The sequence below is a fragment of the Diorhabda sublineata genome, unplaced genomic scaffold, assembly GCF_026230105.1.
Source record: "Diorhabda sublineata isolate icDioSubl1.1 unplaced genomic scaffold, icDioSubl1.1 Dsub_98, whole genome shotgun sequence".
Taxonomy (NCBI): domain Eukaryota; kingdom Metazoa; phylum Arthropoda; class Insecta; order Coleoptera; family Chrysomelidae; genus Diorhabda; species Diorhabda sublineata.
Genome location: NW_026614321.1, coordinates 60,008 through 67,500, shown reverse-complemented (window position 1 = coordinate 67,500; position 7,493 = coordinate 60,008). Strand labels below are relative to the sequence as shown.

At 35.8% G+C, this 7,493-nt stretch overlaps 3 non-coding genes across 3 annotated transcripts in view; all 3 read right to left on the bottom strand.

The window, feature by feature from the left end:
- Nucleotides 1-253, bottom strand: part of LOC130452346 (large subunit ribosomal RNA) — a 4,097-nt gene extending 3,844 nt beyond the window's left edge. Inside the window, exon 1 of the ribosomal RNA XR_008910960.1 lies at nucleotides 1-253. This exon is cut by the window's left edge and continues 3,844 nt beyond it. This is a non-coding gene — a ribosomal RNA (large subunit ribosomal RNA).
- Nucleotides 254-876: 623 nt separating this feature from the next.
- Nucleotides 877-1,032, bottom strand: LOC130452343 (5.8S ribosomal RNA). The gene has a single exon (XR_008910957.1). It is a non-coding gene; the product is annotated as a 5.8S ribosomal RNA (ribosomal RNA).
- A 1,164-nt stretch (nucleotides 1,033-2,196) lies between these two features.
- On the bottom strand, nucleotides 2,197-4,118 carry LOC130452345 (small subunit ribosomal RNA). Its single transcript, XR_008910959.1, has one exon. It is a non-coding gene; the product is annotated as a small subunit ribosomal RNA (ribosomal RNA).
- Nucleotides 4,119-7,493: the final 3,375 nt, after the last annotated feature.

Sequence of the window (7,493 nt, the reverse complement as noted above, 5' to 3'; positions counted from 1 at the left end):
ACGGTCGCTACGGGCCTGGCACCCTCTATGGGCTGTGGCCCCGTTCAAGAAGGACTTGGACGCGCCGCACGATCTCGTGATAAACGGATCCTCCCTAACACCACATTTCCCGGTGGCCGATATCGACCACGGGATTCGGTGCTGGGCTTTTCCCTGTTCGCTCGCAGCTACTAAGGGAATCCTAGTTAGTTTCTTTTCCTCCGCTTAGTAATATGCTTAAATTCAGCGGGTAATCTCACCTGCTCTGAGGTCGATATATTATAATATATCTATAATATTTAAATACAATTCGCTAAAATATCACAAAAAAAAAACGTGTGTTTAATCACATTATATGAAATATAACATTATTTGTTTTTATTTATAGAGGCGGCAGAGCAAGTTATACATATATATATATATATATATATATATATATATATTCATATATTTTGTCGATACAGTATAAATGATATAAAAAAAAACACTGGTCAGACGTCCAGTCTTCGAAACTTTATTATTTCTCTCGGACACGACGACCGCGTTATCATTTTAAATATATATAATATATACACTTATTTATCGACTATATATACGTAAATATAACTCTACCAAACAAATTTTATGTATTTCATATAAAAATACACACGATCAATTTATGGTAGTAATAGCGTCGTTGTGTTCAAAAATTGCGCAAATTTTTTCTATAAAAAATTTACGCTGCTTTTCGCATTTTAGGATGCCGCACAAAAAAAAAATACGCACAAGTTTATAGTATGTGCGTGTGTTTTCTTTTAGTGTGCGTTATTGTGTCTCACACATCCAACACGCTTAGTCATTTATTTTTCTATAATAAATTGAAAAATTTTAAATTCTAAGCAGTCTTTTAAATTGATACGACCCTCAGTCAGGAGTGGTCCGGGAACGAGTATCCGAGGACCGCAATGTGCGTTCGAAATGTCGATGTTCATGTGTCCTGCAGTTCACAAGTTGACGCGCAATTAGCTGCGTTCTTCATCGACCCACGAGCCAAGTGATTCACCGTTCAGGGTAATCATTTTATTATGTCGTTTTCTCATATTCTATTCGTCGTATTTTTAATATTTGATTATTAAATTAATAATAATATTATAATATTTTATACGCGTATAGAATTATCTAACGACTATATATATATATATATATATATATATATATATATATATATATTATTTATTAAATGGTAATTATATATAAATTTTAGAGAAATTATAATATCGTACTTAAAAATATCCGATAAATTTTAACCGCTGCACATGTTTTATTACAAACGAGGCGCGCATAGACAGATATCTCGCACGATATATTCCTCTTAATTATTACAAGTTTTTTAATCTTGAAAGTTTTATACAAATTTCGACACGGTCGGGCGTAAATCTTCGAACACCTTCGAAATAATACGTGAAATATTATTTCTAAAACGAATTTTTATACATATCGAAAGAATCGACACGTGCTTAAAAGTTTCGTTTAGGTACCCGGATGAAGAAAATGTCTTATCATCTCACATAATCATCATCACATATAATATTGTCGAAATTTTTTTGTATTACCTTCGATCGATAAAAAACTTATGTAATAATAAAAAAACGAAATAAAATTTCTCCATAAAAATACAGAAGACAGACACACACGACGACAACAACAACAACAACAACAACAGACGACGTTTCAATAATCTATATATTTTTCGTTTATTATAATAACGATTCTTTATATTAGAACGTTTTTAGTTAACAAGAAATTTTGTTAATGATCGTTCTGTCAATCGTTAATATATATATATATAATAATAAAAATATATTGTTACTACTATTGTGTCGTCATCGTCGTTCGTCGTCGTCGTCGTCGTCGACTCCTTCTACTAATCTATGATAAAAATTTTTCGTTATTTTTACTGTAAATTTATATATGTAGATATATATTTTATAGACGTATGAAATATATTTATCTTTTTTTTTTTTAAATATTATTCGAAACTTGTTCGAATTTTATAAAAAAAAAAAAAAAAAATTTCAATATATATACATCATATATTTATATCATATATAAATTTTCTTTTGAAGAGTTCGATTATTTTGTAGAAAAGAAAAATTTCTTTCACAATTATATATAATATAATAATACAGACTTGATTTCGTTTTTTTATTTTTTGTTTAAAAACGAACAAATACTCTGTAATGATCCTTCCGCAGGTTCACCTACGGAAACCTTGTTACGACTTTTACTTCCTCTAAATGATCAAGTTTGGTCATCTTTCCGAAGCATCGGCGACGCCGAAACGCCACCGCGCTCAGTCCGAAGACCTCACTAAATCATTCAATCGGTAGTAGCGACGGGCGGTGTGTACAAAGGGCAGGGACGTAATCAACGCGAGCTTATGACTCGCGCTTACTGGGAATTCCTCGTTCATGGGGAACAATTGCAAGCCCCAATCCCTAGCACGAAGGAGGTTCAGCGGGTTACCCGGGCCGCTCGGCCAGGGAGGACACGCTGATTCCTTCAGTGTAGCGCGCGTGCGGCCCAGAACATCTAAGGGCATCACAGACCTGTTATTGCTCAATCTCGTGCGGCTAGAAGCCGCCTGTCCCTCTAAGAAGAATTATTTGTACGCCGACAGTAAAAACCGCGAACGGCAAGAGCCGAAACTCAATACCGACGGGCCTTTGGGATGTCGAAATACGCCTAGTTAGCAGGCTAGAGTCTCGTTCGTTATCGGAATTAACCAGACAAATCGCTCCACCAACTAAGAACGGCCATGCACCACCACCCACCGAATCAAGAAAGAGCTCTCAATCTGTCAATCCTTCCGGTGTCCGGGCCTGGTGAGGTTTCCCGTGTTGAGTCAAATTAAGCCGCAGGCTCCACTCCTGGTGGTGCCCTTCCGTCAATTCCTTTAAGTTTCAGCTTTGCAACCATACTTCCCCCGGAACCCAAAAGCTTTGGTTTCCCGGAAGCTGCCCGCCGAGTCATCGGAGGAACGTCGGCGGATCGCTAGCTGGCATCGTTTATGGTTAGAACTAGGGCGGTATCTGATCGCCTTCGAACCTCTAACTTTCGTTCTTGATCAATGAAAGCGTTTTTGGCAAATGCTTTCGCTTCTGTCCGTCTTGCGACGATCCAAGAATTTCACCTCTAACGTCGCAATACGAATGCCCCCATCCGTTCCTATTAATCATTACCTCGGGGTTCCGAAAACCAACAAAATAGAACCGAGGTCCTATTCCATTATTCCATGCACACAGTATTCAGGCAAAATTTTGGCCTGCTTTAAGCACTCTAATTTGTTCAAAGTAAACGTGCCGGCCCACCTCGACACTCAGTCAAGAGCACCGCGGCGGGATTGAGTTGGGCCGCCCTTGCGAGCTAAGCCCACCGGCAGGACGTCCCACGACACGCCAGTTGACACCGCGTACGATGAACCAGCGGCGTGGGACACAGATTCGACTACGAGCTTTTTAACCGCAACAACTTTAATATACGCTATTGGAGCTGGAATTACCGCGGCTGCTGGCACCAGACTTGCCCTCCAATTGATCCTCGTTAAAGGGTTTAGAGTGTACTCATTCCGATTACGGGGCCTCGGATGAGTCCCGTATCGTTATTTTTCGTCACTACCTCCCCGTGCCGGGAGTGGGTAATTTGCGCGCCTGCTGCCTTCCTTGGATGTGGTAGCCGTTTCTCAGGCTCCCTCTCCGGAATCGAACCCTGATTCCCCGTTACCCGTTACAACCATGGTAGGCGCAGAACCTACCATCGACAGTTGATAAGGCAGACATTTGAAAGATGCGTCGCCGGTGCGAGACCGTGCGATCAGCGAAAAGTTATTCAGAGTCACCAAATTGTACGATGACGAGCAAGCCCGCCACCGATTGGTTTTGATCTAATAAAAGCGCTCCTTCCGTCTCCGGTCGGAACTCTGTTTGCATGTATTAGCTCTAGAATTACCACAGTTATCCAAGTAAATGTGGGTACGATCTAAGGAACCATAACTGATTTAATGAGCCTTTCGCGGTTTCACCTTAATTTGGCTTGTACTGAGACATGCATGGCTTAATCTTTGAGACAAGCATATGACTACTGGCAGGATCAACCAGGGAACTACTATTTGTGTATTTTATATATAATAAAACTATTATCGAAAAAGTTTTAATAACAATATCCACCACATAATGTGAGGATGAGAATTATGATGACGTTTTTTCATATTACATATATTTTATATTTATACACATAATATTTTATATTCATCTATATTCTCGTATATAATAAACACATTGTTATTTACTTTTTCGTTTGCGTGGTGTTTGCTGCGCTTATTATTGAAAATATATAATTTTCGGCGCCACGCTTTATATATTATAATATATTTTTCTTATATTTCATAAAATTTTCACCGAATCGACTATAAATTTATCTAAAATTTAATCGAAATGATATTTTAAATAAGATATAATTACGTCGACCGGAATAGAATTTCGACATTATCTCTACCCTTCGCTAGATTGTAAGCGACATGGTTTACAATTAGATAATAATGAACGAAATTTTTATTCTCGCTCGGAATAATGAGAGTTATCGCAATTTTGTGTAATAATATAAATGTTATATTATTATATATATTTTTATAGACGATCGCATATGAATCGCTCGCGGTAAAACGCTAGCTAAATTCGCGATCTCGCAATATATAATTTAATTTGTGGATATATTGATATAATATCTAAAAAGGGAACCGCTAGCAATATACGATAATATATTGGAGGAGAACGGGGACCCTTTCAGAAAACTATATAATCCACTATAATGTGGAATGACCGATACAACGTCTTTACGTAAATTATAACGAGTTCATTAAAATTTAACGAGACGTCAACTTCGATACACCACACATATATGTGCGCTGTACAACGGTACGCTTTCTACATTAACATTAATAAAGATGTATAGTGAAAATATATAAAAGATGTATTATGAATATTAAAAAGAAGTATTATGAAACTTCATACCGTCCGAGACGTAAAAGTGTTATGGAAAATATTAACAATAACGGAAAAAAAGTATTATGAAATTAGATTGCCGCTCGATGTACGAACGTACGAGATGTATTATATAAAAGTTGTATGAAAATAGTGATAATAATGAAAAACAAGTAGTATGAAATTATATTCCGCTCGACTTAGGAACTTGTCGAAAAAGATGAATTGTGAAAGTTGAATGGAGATGTTTTGTATGTAGGAACCGTTCGAGGTATATTATATAAAAGTGTTATGGAAAATATTGACAATAACGGAAAAAATGTATTATGAAATAAGATCGCCGCTCGATGAACGAACGTACGAGATGTATTATATAAAAGTTGTATGAAAATAGTAATAATTATGAAAAACAAGTATTATGAAATGAGATTTTCCCTAAATAGAACTTGTCGAAAAAGATGAATTGCGAAAATTGAATGGAGATGTTTTGTATGTAGGAGCCGTTCGAGGTATATTATATAAAAGTGTTATGGAAAATATTAACAATAACGGAAAAAATGTATTATGAAATTAGATCGCCGCTCGATGAACGAACGTACGAGATGTATTATATAAAAGTTGTATGAAAATAGTAATAATTATGAAAAACAAGTATTATGAAATGAGATTTTCCCTAAATATATGAACTTGTCGAAAAAGATGAATTGTGAAAGTTGAATGGAGATGTTTTGTATGTAGGAACCGTTCGAGGTATATTATATAAAAGTGTTATGGAAAATATTGACAATAACGGAAAAAATGTATTATGAAATTAGATCGCCGCTCGATGAACGAACGTACGAGATGTATTATATAAAAGTTGTATGAAAATAGTAATAATTATGAAAAACAAGTATTATGAAATGAGATTTTCCCTAAATATATGAACTTGTCGAAAAAGATGAATTGTGAAAGTTGAATGGAGATGTTTTGTATGTAGGAACCGTTCGAGGTATATTATATAAAAGTGTTATGGAAAATATTAACAATAACGGAAAAAATGTATTATGAAATTAGATCGCCGCTCGATGAACGAACGTACGAGATGTATTATATAAAAGTTGTATGAAAATAGTAATAATTATGAAAAACAAGTATTATGAAATTAGATTTTCCCTAAATATATGAACTTGTCGAAAAAGATGAATTGTAAAAGTTGAATGGAGATGTTTTGTATGTAGGAACCGTTCGAGGTATATTATATAAAAGTGTTATGGAAAATATTGACAATAACGGAAAAAATGTATTATGAAATTAGATCGCCGCTCGATGAACGAACGTACGAGATGTATTATATAAAAGTTGTATGAAAATAGTAATAATTATGAAAAACAAGTATTATGAAATGAGATTTTCCCTAAATATATGAACTTGTCGAAAAAGATGAATTGTGAAAGTTGAATGGAGATGTTTTGTATGTAGGAGCCGTTCGAGGTATATTATATAAAAGTGCTATGAAAATATTAACAATAACGGAAAAAAGTATTATGAAATTAGATCGCCGCTCGATGTATGAACGTCCGAGATGTATTATATAAAAGTTGTATTAAATTAGTGATAATAATGAAAAACAAGTAGTATGAAATTATATTCCGCTCGACTTAGGAACTTGTCGAAAAAGATGAATTGTGAAAGTTGAATGGAGTTGTTTTTTATGTAGGAGCCGTTCGAGGTATATAATATAAAAGTGCTATGAAAATATTAACAATAACGGAAAAAAGTATTATGAAATTAGATCGCCGCTCGATGTATGAACGTCCGAGATGTATTATATAAAAGTTGTATTAAATTAGTGATAATAATGAAAAACAAGTAGTATGAAATTATATTCCGCTCGATATAAGAACTTGTCGAAAAAGATGAATTGCGAAAATTGAATGGAGATGTTTTGTATGTAGGAGCCGTTCGAGGTATATTATATAAAAGTGTTATGAAAAGTATTAACAATAACGGAAAACAGTATTATGAAATTAGATGACCGCTCGATGTATGAACGTCCGAGGTGCATTATATAAAAGTTGTATAAAATTAGTGATAATAATAAAAAACAATTATTGTGAAATTTTATTCCGCTCGACTTAGGAACTTGTCGAAAAAGATGAATTGCGAAAATTGAAAGTTTGGCGCCTGGCCGGCAGAGGGCGCTAGTGTCTATAAAACCGTGTTAAGTTTGTCTTCTGGCCGGCAGGTGGCGCTAGTGTCTATAAAACCGTGTCAAGTTTGGCGCCTGGCCGGCAGAGGGCGCTAGTGTCTATAAAACCGTGTTAAGTGTGGCTTCTGGCCGGCAGGTGGCGCTAGTGTCTGTAAATTCGTGTCAAGTTTGGCGTCTGGCCGGTAGAGGGCACTAGTGTCTATAAAACCGTGTTAAGTGTGGCTTCTGGCCGGCAGATGGCGCTAGTGTCTGTAAATTCGTGTCAAGTTTGGCGTCTGGCCGGCAGAGGGCGCTAGTGTCTATAA